Source organism: Cherax quadricarinatus, chromosome 20, assembly GCF_038502225.1.
Source record: "Cherax quadricarinatus isolate ZL_2023a chromosome 20, ASM3850222v1, whole genome shotgun sequence".
Lineage (NCBI taxonomy): Eukaryota > Metazoa > Arthropoda > Malacostraca > Decapoda > Parastacidae > Cherax > Cherax quadricarinatus.
In genome coordinates, this window is record NC_091311.1 from 35835043 (window position 1) to 35849096 (window position 14054).

The 14054-nt window shown below is 44.6% G+C and overlaps 1 protein-coding gene across 2 annotated transcripts in view; it reads right to left on the reverse strand.

Annotated features, from left to right (window-relative positions):
- The window catches only part of Kyat (Kynurenine aminotransferase), a 57964-nt gene extending 45646 nt beyond the window's left edge, over positions 1 to 12318 (reverse strand). The window contains exon 1 of one of the 2 annotated variants that reach the window (XM_070086934.1): positions 12259 to 12308. The gene's annotated coding sequence lies outside the window, so the exon portion shown is untranslated. Of the gene's footprint in view, positions 1 to 12194 lie in introns of both variants that reach the window. The other variant, XM_070086933.1, reaches the window with a different exon arrangement.
- Positions 12319 to 14054: the final 1736 nt, after the last annotated feature.

Sequence of the window (14054 nt, forward strand, 5' to 3'; positions counted from 1 at the left end):
AGTAGTAGTCGTAGTAGTAGTCGTAGTAGTAGTCGTAGTAGTAGTAGTAGTAGTCGTAGTAGTAGTCGTAGTAGTCGTAGTAGTCGCAGTAGTAGTCGTAGTAGTAGTCGTAGTAGTCGTAGTAGTAGTCGTAGTAGTAGTCGTAGTAGTCGTAGTCGTAGTCGTAGTCGTAGTAGTAGTTGTAGTAGTAGTAGTCGTAGTAGTAGTAGTCGTAGTAGTAGTAGTCGTAGTAGTAGTCGTAGTAGAAGTAGTCGTAGAAGTAGTCGTAGAAGTAGTCGTAGAAGTAGTCGTAGTAGTAGTCGTAGTAGTAGTCGTAGTAGTAGTTGTAGTCGTCGTCGACGACGACGACTAAGAAAGAGAAGCACTGCAAGGGAGCTAAACTCTTGGCCATGGGCCAGGCTCATCCGGTGCTTGCCTGATCAACCAGGCTGTTGCTGCTGGAGGCCCGCTGCCCCAGATATCCATCACAGCCTGGTTGATCTGGCACCTGGTAAAGATACTTGTCAAGTCTCCTCTTGAAGGTTTCTACACTGTTCCAGTCGTGTTTCTGATATCTTCTGGTAAGATTCTGAATAGTCTGTGACCCCAGATGTTGATACAGTGTTCCCTTATTGTCACTACCGCACCCCTACTCTTCACTGGGTTTATTTTACATTTCCTCCCATATCTCTCACTCCAGTATGTTGTTTTGGCAGTGTACAGATTTGGGACCAGGCCCTTGCAGATCAGGCATGCATAACAGGAAGGGCACTGCAATGGATCAGAGAATACCCAACAGGGAGACAACAACGAGTCATAGTATGTGACGAGATGTCAGAATGGGCGCCTGTTACAAGGGGGGGGGGTTCCACAGAGGTTAGTCCTAGGACCAGTGCTATTTTTGGTATTGTGAATGACATGACAGAAAGAATAGACACAGAAGTGTCCCTGTTTGCAGATGATGTGAAGTTGAGGAGAATTAAATCAGATGAGGATCTGGCAGGACTACAAAGAGACCTGGACAGGCTGCAAGCCTGGGCCAGCAACTGGCTCCTCAAATTTAACCCTGCCAAATGCAAAGTCATGAAGATCAGTAAGGGCAAAGAAGACTGCAGACAGAGTATAGGCTAGGTGGCCAAAGACTCCAAACCTCACTCAAGAAAAAGGGTCTTGGGGTGAGTATCATACCAAGCACATCTCCTGAGGTGCACATCAACCAGATAACTGTTGCAGCATATGGGCACCTGGCAAACCTGAGAATAGTGTTCTGATACCTCAGTCAGGAATCGTTCAAGCCTCTGTACAGCATGTCAGGCCCATACTGGAGTATGCAGCACCAGTTTGGAACCCACACTTTGTCAAGCACATCAAGAAATTAGAGAAAGTTCAAAGGTTTGCAACAAGACTAGTGCAAGAGCTAAGGGAACTGTCCTATGAAGAAAGGTTAAGGGAAATCAACCTGACGACACTGGAGGACAGGAGGGTTAGGGAAGACACGATAACGACATACAAAATAATGCAAGGAATTGACAAGGTGGATAGAGACAGGATGTTCCAGAGATGGGACACAGAAACAAGGGGTCACAATTGGAAGTTGAAGACTTAGATGAGTCAAAGGGATGTTAGAAAGCATTCTTTAGCCATAGAGTTGTCAGGGAGTGGAACAGTCTTGGAGATGATGTAGTGGAGGCAGAAACCATACATAGTTTTAAGACGAGGTTTGATAAAGCTCATGGAGCAGGGAGAGAGAGGTCCTAGTAGCGATCAGTGAAGAGGCAGGGCCAAGAACTGTGACTCGACCCCTGCAACCACAAATAGGTGAGTACAAATAGGTGAGTACAGGGGCCAGGAGCTGTGATTCGACCCCTGCAACCACAAGCAGGTGAGTACACACACACACAAACAAAAAACAAAACACACACATACACCTAACTTGAAGTATGCAGTACCAGTATGAGTATGGAACTAATATGGAAGATTTTTAAGATTTAGGAGGTGGATCTCGGGTACATGAGAACACAGATGAGCCACAAGGATGTTAGACAATACTTTAGCTTAATTGGTCTGGAAATGGGATGACCTAGACAGCAAAGTGGGAGAGGCAGAATCTATACAGAGCTTTAAGAATAGGTATGATAGGGCTCACACAGCCTGGAAAGAGCAAACCCAGCAGCAGCCAGTAGAAAGGTGGGGCCAGGAACTGAGACTTAACTCTTTCAATCACAAGTACACAAATACAATTAGATGAGCAAGAATGCATGGACATGTGCACGCACGTGTATGTACATAACCTCTGCAACCAATGCTTGTCTGGCAAATCTTAGGAATCTCAGCAAAGACTAATTCTGAGCCCAGTTGTCTTCAAGCACGCACTGGACAGGCACCTATGTCGGTACCTGACCAGCTGGGCTGTGGCTCATACGTTGGATTGCATGCAGCCAGCAGTAACAGCCTGGTTTATCAGGCCCTGATCCACCAAGAGGCCTGGTCACAGACTGGGCTGCGGGGGCGTTGACCCCCAGAACTCTCTCCAGGTAAACTCAAGGCAAGTATACAACCTAAGTCAGGCTGACTTTCTTGGGTTATCCTGGGTGGTTAACCCTCCCTTGGGTTAAAAATCCAAACAAATCTTATCTTAACACAATTGAATCTTATGAAATGGAGGACAGAAGAACCAGGGAGGACATGATAACAACATATCAAATACTCAGGGGAACTGAAAAGGTGGATGGAGATAGATTGTTTGAGAGGCAAGAAACAGGAACTCGGGGATGCCAATGGAAGTTAAAGTCAAAAGATGAGCCACATTATTATTATAATCAAAAAGAAGCGCTAAACCACAAGGGCTACACAGCGCTGCAGGGCAGGGAAGGAAGCGAGGATATCGGGCAGCAAAAGGGGGGAGGGATGATTAGTAAGTTACAGAAAACAGCAAGGCAGGGGATAGTGCGGGGGTAGAGGGTAGCAAGAGATTGAGGTAGAAAGGGCTGAGGGGAGTGCTAAAGGTATCATCATCAGAGTTTGTGGAGTAAGTCAGTTGTTGTCAAAAAGTCAATGAGAGAGTCCGGATGAAAGGTGGGTCCACCAGCAAGCAAGAAGGGAAGGTAGAGAGCAGCAGAGCGAAGATAACGTTGGAGGTAAATTTTGCGTGCTCATTGATAGAGTGAACAGTCCAGCAGAATGTGGCTGACCAATACTGGAACCTGACAATTCTCACAGAGGAGCAGGGTGCCTTTCCATGAGATATCCATGAGTAAGAAGAGTGTGACCAATGCGAAGGCGGGAGAGAGTAGTCTCCCAACCTCGACACATGACAGAAGATGGCCAGTAACCTATACTCGGTTTAAGAGAACGAAGTTTGTTATTGAGCAGAGCAGACCAACGTTGTTGCCAACGGGTGTGAAGGTAGATAGCTATAACAGCAAAATAGTCCGTGAATGGAACACCTCTATATGAAATTGGAAGGTAATGTATTGCTGACCGTGCAGCAGTGTCTGCCTGTTCATTGCCCTGTATGTCAACATGACAAGGGACCCAACAAAAAACAATATATTTATGCTTGGTAGAGATATGGCGTAACCAAAGTTGGATACGGAGAACTAGGGAGTGAGGTGTATCAAATTTTTGTATAGCCTGTAAAGCACTAAGGGAGTCTGAAACAACCACAAATGGTGACACAGGCAAAGATGCAATACGGATAAGTGCTGCAAGAATGGCATACAATTCAGCAGTAAAAATGCTAGCCGAAGACAGTAAATGCCCTCGCACGACACTGTCCGGAAACACTGCTGCGAATCCGACACCATCAGAAGACTTAGAGCCATCTGTGTACGCTGTGATGGCATGAGAATGAGAGTGGAAGTGGTCAAGAAAAAGAGAGCGGGAAGCTACCGTAGGCAGTTGGGCTTTTGAGCAAGGGAGTGAGAAAGAACACACTCAAACAGCTGGAACTTCCCAGGGGGGTAGGGAAAAGTGAGATGCTACATGAACATAGAAAGGTGGCAACTGAAGGGAAGACGAGCGAAAGTAGGCGAAGAGAAAAGGGACGGAGGAAACAGGGGCAGCGAACAAATAAAGAATGTCTACTAATGTTGGTGACTATTCTATAAATGGAAGGATTGTGGAGATCATGAGAGCGTACACAGTAGCAAGGGCAATGGGCATCATGGCGATCGGACAAAGATGGAACATTCGCTTCTGCATAGAGGCTCTCAACAGGGGAAGAGCGAAAAGCACCAAGGCATATAAACGTAATCCCTGATGATGGATGGAATTAAGGCTAGAGAGAGTAGCAGGAGAGGCCACTGAATAGATCTGGTCACCATAATCGAGTTTTGATAAAATGAAGGCTAAATGTAGGCGAAGGAGAGTTCGACGATCAGCTCCCCATGAAAGATGAGCAAGGGTTTTAAGAAGGTTCAGCCGGCTGTTACAAGTTGCCTTCAGAGAGGTAATGTGAGGTTTCCAGGATAACCTACGGTCAAAGAGAAGGCCTAGAAACCTGACTGTATCACGTTCAGGGATACGTGAGCAATAAAGGTACAAAGGATGATCGGAGATGACAGAGCGTCTAGTGAAATTAATTTGGTGAGTTTTGGTACTGGAAAATTTAAACCCATGTGTGGTGGCTCAATTAGAAACACGGTCGACCACATGCTGGAGAGAAACTGTAATGAGGTGACAGTCAGCTCCTGCACAAGCAATAGCGAAGTCATCAACATAGAGTGACAACCAAATATTGGATGGAAGACTAGAGGCCAAATCATTTATAGCAAGGAGAAAAAGTGTTGTGCTCAAAACACATCCCTGGGGGACACCTTCAGCTTGGACAAAGTCCGAGGAGAGCACATTATTAACCCGAACACGGAAATGTCTGTCAGTTAAAAAGTTCTTAAGGAAGGATGGTAGATTGCCTCGGAGGCCTAAGGAGTGGGCTTGGGCCTAAATATTATACCTCCAAGTTGTGTCATATGCCTTCTCAAGGTCAAAAAATATGGCAATAACTAAGTGGTTATTCACAGCATTACGAACATACGTATCCAAGCGTAGTAAGGGGTCTATGGTAGAACGGCCCTTACGAAAGCCATATTGACTAGTGGAGAGACTGTTGTGTGTCTCTAAATACCACATTAAATGTCGATTTACCAGACGTTCCATCACTTTGCAAACTGCACTAGTAAGAGCAATGGGACAATAGTGGGAGGCATCATGTCCCGTAGTACCCGGTTTGCAGAACGGGAGAACAATGGCAGATTTCCACAGCTGGGGAAGAACTCCTTGTGACCAGATAAGATTGAAGATGTGTAAGAGGACTGCAAGGGCTGACTTATGTAAATGTTGTAACATCCGAATATGAATGTCGTCAGGCCCAGCTGCTGATGATGGGCAAGCTGAGAGTGTCGCCTCTAGTTCTTGAAGTGTAAAAGTCACATTATACAGTTCTTCTTTGAGAGAAGAAAAGTCCAAGGGTGCTAACTCTCTGGCAGACTTTGATGAAAGAAACAAAGGGCATAGATGGAGCCCCTGAGAAATACAGACCAGATGATTGCCAATTTCAATGGCAACATCAAGAGGGTTTGCTATATCAACACCAGCGACCCACAGAACAAGAGCCGGGTCAGGAGAGTATTTACCACTCAATTTCTGCACTTTTTTCCAGACTGCACTCATAGAGGAAGCAGAGGTGATGGTGGAAACATACATAATCTCACCAGCAAGTGCGTTTAGCATCACGAATGACACGGCGAGCGACCGCACGCTTCTGCTTAAACTCAAGAAGTCTCTCAGCGGTTCTATTGTACCTGTACCTGCCCCACGCAGCGCGTTTCAAACGTACTGCACGAGCACAAGCAGGAGACCACCAAAGCATGCACTTCTGAGAATGCCTGCCCGAGGTTTGGGGTATAGAACGAGAAGCTGCGGTTAGAACTGAGGACGAGAAGAGGTGTAAAATCTCATCAATGGAGGACGAAGAAGGAACCTCACCAAAAGCAATTAGTTGTGAGTAAAGGTCCCAATTTGCCTGATCAAATTGCCAGCGTGGGCTACGAAGGGGTGGTGAATATGAAGGAGAAGTAAGAGTGATTGGAAAATGATCGCTGTCATGTAAGTCCGGGAGAACAGACCAGGTGAAGTCTAGTGCGGTAGAGGAAGAGCAGACTGAGAGATCAACGCAAGAGAGAGTACAGTGGACCCCCGCCTTACGATATTAATCCGTTCCTGAGAGCTCATCATGAGCTGAAATTATCGTAAGGCGAATTAATTTTCCCCATAAGAAATAATGGAAATCAAATTAATCTGTGCAAGACACCCAAAAGTCTGAAAAAAAAAAAATTTACCACATGAAATATTAATTTTAATACACACAAACTTAAGAAGACATGCACAATTAATACTCTACTAAGAATAGAATACATGACACTTACCTTTATTGAAGATCTGGTAATGATTGATGGGATGGGAGGAGGGGAGTGTGTGGAAGTTGTTATTGCTCAGAAGGGGAATCCCCTTCCATTAGGACTTGAGGTAGCAAGTCCTTTTCCGGGGTTACTTCCCTTCTTCTTTTAATGCCACTAGGACCAGCTTGAGTCACTGGACCTCTGTCGCACAACAAATCTGTTCAGAGTTCTGTACCTCCCGTTCCTTTAAGATTTGCCTAAAATGGGTCACAACATCATCATTGTAAGTCACCAGCATGGCTTGGCTTGCAATAGCTGTGTTAGGGTGCTTTTCATCCATAAAGGTTTGCAGTTCAACCCACTTTGCACACATTTCCTTAACCTTTGAAGTAGGTACAATGGATTCCACAACTGGCACAGGCTTCTCAGGATTAGCCCCAAACCCTTCAAAATCTTTCTTAATTTCCATACTAATTCTCACCCTTTTTATCACAGGGCTGACACTAGAAGCTTTCTTGGGGCCCATGGTGACTTATTTTGCAGCTACAAACACAAAAAACACTGGGATAAGGCGAAATGTACTGAACATATGCATGGATGCAACCGCACTGGCTGGCTTGTAAACACTGGCGCTGAGGCCACACGTGGGACGTGTCCCAGACGAATTGCGTGAGGTGAGTTTTTTAGCGCGAGGCGAGGCAAAATTTTTGCGTTCAAATGTATCGTATGGCGGATTTAACGTAATGCGATGCCATTGTAAGGCGGGGATCCACTGTATGAGTAAGAGGATCAAAATGGGTTGGAATACTTGTATTTAAAACATGGAGGGGGTGGAAAACAAGAAAAGCCTCCAACTGAATGCCACGGGGATCACAGTGAGACCCCCAGAGGAAATGATGGGCATTAAAATCGCCAAGTAACAGAAGTGGCGGCGGTAAGGATGAAACAAGAAAGGCAACATCCGGAATAGATAATGCTCGAGAAGGAGAGAGTTACAAAGAACAGAGTGTATACCACCTATGCAAGTGGATACGGGCTTCTGTGTAATGCACCGAAGTACGAAGAAATAGCTGATGGTACGGAATATCAGTACGTAGAAGAAGGGCACTTTCATTAAAGGTCTCATCACTAAAAGGATCCGAAGAATACAATAAATTATAGCCTGAGATGGGATAGATAACATCAGAGTGTAATTTTGGTTCTTGTAAGCAAACACCAACAGGGGAAAACTGGGAGAGCAACATCTGAAGCTCACCCCGATTACCCCTGAGGCCACATATATTCCACTGTAAATAGGCCATGATTGGCAATGATAAAGATACCAAAAATCCGCAGGTAAGGGTACCTACGGACTAGAGGGGTTAGAAAAGTCCACATGCAGCGGTAGCGAAAAATGTTCAAGCGGCGAAGGAACGGTGCGCTGCGAAGAAAGGAGTTGCACTGATGGAGGAGAGGAAAGAGAAGGAACAGGGGGTGGATCAGTGTCCATTGATGGTTTGGTCTCTGCAATATATTCAGAGATAGTGTCAAGTGTTTCGGAATTCAAAAACATCGCATGGGAGACAATATGGAAGGAGCAGGGCGAGTAAAGACTGGAACCGTAATGGACTGTACCAAAGTAGGGGTGGACGAAAGGGTGGAGGGAACTGGAGAAGAAGTGTGAGAGGGGACTGAAGAGGCAGAAACCTGGGAGGTGGCAAAAGAGGAAGAAACTGGGGAGGGGACAGAGGAGGAAGGCACAGCACGAGGAGGAAGGTGAACCTCCACACTTGTAACAGAGCCAGTGAGAGGGAAAGAACCAGGTACAGAGACAGGGAAGGTAAAATTTGGAGGTGGAAGAAGTGAAGGAGATTTGCGCAATGGAGATTTTTTGGACTTCTGAGAAGTAGAGGGACGATTGGGAGGAGGTGTCATACGAGGTCTTGTTGATACCGGAGCTTGCGAGGGAGAACACGAAGAGGTGAGAACAAACTGAGGTGTTGAAGTAGGGACTTCTGAGCCCAGGACAGCAAAAGAATTAGAGACAGAAGTGACTATGGGAGGGGTGACCACAGAGGAAGTTGCAGAAGATGGGACCGCAGAAGTGGTGGGGACGTTTAGAAACACGAGAATAAAAAATACGGGGCAGTCTCCCTTGGAGGCGCAGTTGAGAAACTGCCATAGAATAAGGGAGACCTTCAGTTTCTTTGAGGCAACGATTTCTCGCTCATTTAAGTAGACTTGGCAACGGCGAGAGTAAGAAGGGTGAGCCTCATAACAATTAAGGCAAGAGGGAGGGTGGCTACAAGATGTATTAGAATGGTCATCAGCTCCACAGACTGGACATTCAGCTATAGATCTGCAATATTTTGCAGGGTGACCAAATCGCCAGCAGTTTCTACACTGTTGCGGTGAAGGGATCACCTTTCGAACGTGTAAATGATGTCCTGCTACATAAACAGAGGATGGGAGTTCACGGCTGTCTAAAGGTAATCGAGCCACATTGCAAGGGTAACGTCTCTGCCCATGGGCAGGAAGGACGTAAGTGTCTACTTTGAGGATTGGGAGATCTTGGAGTTCCAGCTGTTCAAGAATGTCATTGCCACATGTCTGGAAATTCTGTTGGATTATGGTATGGGGCAGAATAACAGTACCACTACAAGAATTGAGGGAATGATGTTTTTCGATAGTGACAGGAATAGTATCGATATGTGAAAGAAGAGAAAGATCACGAGCTTGGGTGGCATTCTGGACAGTGATGATGCAGGTACCGCTCTTGAGAGCGCGAAAGGAAATATCTCTACCAACATGGCATAGAAGCACCTTGCCAATACAGTGGACCCCCGCATAACGATCACCTCCGAATGCGACCAATTATGTAAGTGTATTTATGTAAGTGCGTTTGTACGTGTATGTTTGGGGTTCTGAAATGGACTAATCTACTTCACAATATTCCTTATGGGAACAAATTCGGTCAGTACTGGCACCTGAACATACTTCTGGAGTGAAAAAATATCGTTAACCGGGGGTCCACTGTACTATGGTTGGAAAGATAGGCAATAGAGGAAGTCAGTCGTAAAGTAAAGAATTTAGTCCATTGTGCATTCCGAAACTGAGCGTGGAAAGGGAGAGCACAGTGTATCGGTCTTTTCTGAGTAGAACGAGAAGGTGGCAAAGAAGTATCATCAGGCAATTGTCGTTGGCATTTATGAGTGGGACCGGAGTTGGTCCAATGTGGGATGGGCTGGCGATTCAAAAATTGCTGCACCGTAGAGGGAGAGGCCGGAAGCATAGTCAAAGGAGAGCGGAGGTCAGACAAATCGAAGGAGTCAGTCGAAACCCCGGCACCTGAAGCGGGTGATGAAACAGCACCAGCAAGAGGTACAGGGGCCTTAGGAGTATCCGAAGAGTGGCCAAAAGACGAGGCGGGGTCAGAATGGGGTGTGGTAACAAGAAGGGGCCCGGGGGTAGTGGGGTCATGGATTGGATCTTCCATGGTTAGGTTACTTCTTTCTTTATGTTTTTAAGAAAAAAAAGAAAAGAATATAAAAATAAAAAAAATAAAAAAGGGGGGACCAGGGAGGGATAGTTCCTAGGAGGAATGAAAGGGCCAGAAATCTCCCTCCGTGCCCAAGAGGACCTCAGCACTGCAAGTAGCGCAGATGCGGCATGGAACCCGTGCCATACCCTACCCTTTATGCCAGTAAACCAGCAATCCGGGATAACAACCTCACATCTGCCGAGCTACCTCGGTGGACAAAAGAGAGGGTGGCCGGATATCCGCCACAAAGCATATCTCCTTTGGCCACCACCCCCGGAATCTGAAAGGCAGCCTCCAGAGATACACCCGTCACCCGAAAGACATCCAAAGCCACCCCCCGGGAGACCGGAGAGGGACTGGGGCATCCCCAGGCAATCCAGATTCCACGGCAAACTACACCACCGCCAAGAACCTCAACGGAATGGGATGGACCCCGGTACCCTTTCCCCTACCCAGGGACTAGCGTGCCTGTGGGAAAAATCCCGAAGGCCAGAAAGAGGAAGGACAAAAGGGAGGGGTGGGGAGGAGGAGGAGGAAAGGAAAAAGGGAGGATGGGGAGGATGGGATAGGGTAGGGGGGGGGATTGGGGGTAATTAGGTTCAGTCTGAGGAAGGAGACCAGATGAGCCACAGGGATGTTAAGAAGCATTTCTTCAGTCTCAGAGTGATCAGGAAGGAGAATGATCTTGGTAAGGAATTGGTGGAGGTAAGCCTCATACATAGTTTTAAGATCAGGTACAATATGGCCAACGAGGCTAAGAGGGAGTGAATCTGGAGAGTGGCAAGTTAAGAGGCAGGGGCAGGATCTGATAATCTACCCCTGCAACTACAAACAGAGGAGTACATGTAGGCAGATACATGCATATGATATAAGACATGACAGAACAATTAAAATAAATGATAAAGCAGTATAATGTGAGACTTTATTGATAATGCTTTGCCCACACAGGCATTATCAAGTCGCAAACAGGTTTACCCCAAATGCTGCATGCATGTCTATTAATCAATTTGCTTTTTAAACCATTTATTCAAATATCATGTAAGGTTTACAAGGACGTGCCTCTGAATGGTTGGATGTTTGGACACTAAGATACTATAATGCTCCATTGTATGGCCCTGTATCTGTCCACATGTGTCCCATGGCCAGGTGGGCAACAATCACACCTCACACACTGAGTGTCCACGGTTCAATCCCCAGCAGGGTGGAAGCACTGGGTGTGTTTCCTTACACCTGTTGTCTCTGTTCACCTATCAGTAAGTAGGTACCTGGGTGTTAGTTGACTGGTGTGGGTTGCATCCTGGGGAACAAGATTGAAGGACGCCAATGGAAATAAGACAGACAGTCCTCAATTACACACTGACTTTCTTGGGTTATCTTGGGAGACTAACTCTCCGGGGTTAAAAATCCGAACAAACTCGTCACTATGTGTTCCCTATGTACGCACATTATTGCTATCTTTGTCACTGAATAAAGCCCAGTGTCTGGGCAAAATATTGTCAACAAGGACTATAATATATGTACTGCATCTGTGTCTTTATCCATCGTCTTGGTATTTTATATCATGACTTCTACCATTATGAAAATGAAAAAGTTTATTTCCTTGCAAAGCTTACAATGTGTGGCTTACATATTATATATATTAATTACAAAGAAAGCCACTAGCATGCCTTGGAATTTCAGGCAAACTAATCCTAATTCTTACTCTATATTGCTGTGTTCAACTCATAACAACTTGCAATATGAACTGTGTCAATCATCATGTCTTGTACAACCTCTCAATGTATGTTACATTATTATTATTATTATTATAATCATGGGGAAGCACTAAACCAGTAGGACTTTACAGCGCCTGTGGGGGGGGGGGTATACAGGCTTAATTCAGGGAACTGGAGCACAGATCCAATTCCCTAGATCAAGAGCCCCTCACCAGCGTCAAGGAACCTCCCTTGAGGGGCAATGTATGTACAAATGTACACATAACTTTCACATTATTATTACATTCGAGGGAGAGTGCTAAGCCCGCATGGGTCATACAGCGCCTGGGGGAAATAAGAGGTAATTTGGTTCGACCTAGGGGACGATCAGGTCAAATCCCTTGGATCAAGAGCCCCCTCAACCGTCATCAAGGAGCCTCCACTGAGATGTTTTTAAAAAATGCTTAAAAATTCCAAGGCTACAACATGAATGTACACATTGACTCCCAAGCATATGGATCCGTCGTTAGCTTTAAATAAGCTAACGACGATTATATGATTAGTTACGTTAGTCTGTGGTTAGCTAAAAATAAGACTGCTGACCTTAAGAAAGCCTCTACAAGCGAGAAATAAAAAGCCCAGAGTGTCCCAGATGGCAGAGTCTTACCGGCACTCGGATGTTCTTTTTCTTAAAGGCCACTAAAACTCACCGCTTATTGAACCCTTCTTCCCGGGAGAGATTTATTTATTTATTTATTTATTTAGTAATTTTAGCATACATACAGAGGTACAAAAAAATACAGGTAAGAGCAGCATGCCAAAGCCACTTATATGCATAGCATTACGGGCTGGCTTAAAATTAACTTAAGATTAACTAAGCAATGATGAAATCAGTGATAAAACATTATTGTAAACAGATAACTATAAAGCACAAGTGAGTATTACAAAGACAGGTCATATGGTTGCATGCATTTATTTATTTATTTATTTATTTATTTCCAATTTGTGCACACATACAGAGGTACAAAAAAATACAGATAAGAGCAGTATGCCAAAGCCACTTATACTATGCATAGCATTACGGGCTGGCTTAAAATTAACTTAAGATTAACTAAGCAGTGATTATTATTATTATTATAATCAAAAAGAAGCGCTAAGCCACTAGGACTATACAGCGCTGCTACTAAGCAATGATGAAATCAGTGATAAAACATTAATGTAAACAGATAACTATAAAGCACAAGTGAGTATTACAAAGACAGGTCATATGGTTGCATTCAGTTAGGTAGTGATTCTGTTAGGTAGTGTATTTAAAAAATAATAAAGTACATTCAGTCGAATGGAGTATTCTGTTAGATTGGGTTTCAGGTTTAACATTTATGTGATATAATTGTGAGAAACATTTAAGATATACAATTTATAAGGTTCAGTTATTCAGTATTTATTTGGTTTTGGGTGAGTAAGTGATCTTTGAGAAGAGACTTGAATTTATAAACAGGTAGTGTTTCTTTTACATGTACAGGTAATGAATTCCAGATTTTAGGGCCTTTTATGTGCATTGAGTTTTTGCATAGTGTGAGATGGACACGAGGAACATCAAAGAGTGATCTGTGCCTTGTGTTATGGTCATGTGTTCTGTTGAGGTTGGCAAGGAGATGTTTGAGGGGAGGGTTAATATCAGAGTTAAGTGTTCTATGTATGTAATAGGTGCAATAATAAGTATGGATGTTTTGTATGGTGAGTAGGTTGAGTGTTTTGAATATTGGTGGAGTGTGCTGCCTGTAGTGAGAATTTGTTATCATTCTAACTGCAGCCTTTTGTTGGGTAATTAGTGGTCTGAGATGGTTAATTGTTGTTGAGCCCCATGCACAAATTCCATAGGTGAGATAGGGGTAAATAAGAGAGTGATATAGGGCCAGGAGGGCTGACTGTGGAACATAGTACCGTATCTTCGATAGTATGCCTACAGTCTTGGAAATTTTCTTAGAAATTTGTTGTACATGTGTATGAAATTTGAGTCTATTATCAAGGTGGATTCCTAAGAATTTTCCCTCTGTTAGCTTTGTGATAGGTGATCCGTTTATCATTATGTTAAGAGGGACATCTGTAGCTCTGTTACCAAACTGAATGAAGTAGGTTTTGTCAATGTTTAGTGTAAGTTTGTTAGTCCTCATCCAGGTAGATATTTTCTGTAATTCGGTATTTACAGTATTGGCTAGCGTGACTGGGCTCGGGTGAGAGAAGACGTATGTAGTGTCATCTGCAAATAGTGTGGGATTGAGTAATTGCGAAGCATTTGGAAGGTCATTTATGTATAGGAGAAAGAGAAGAGGGCCAAGGACACTTCCCTGTGGGACACCAACTGTAATTGGTTGTGCGGAAGAGCTTGCCCCATTTGCGTACACATATTGGCTTCTGTTGCTGAGGTATGACTTGAGGTAGTTGAGGGAGTGCCCTCTTATA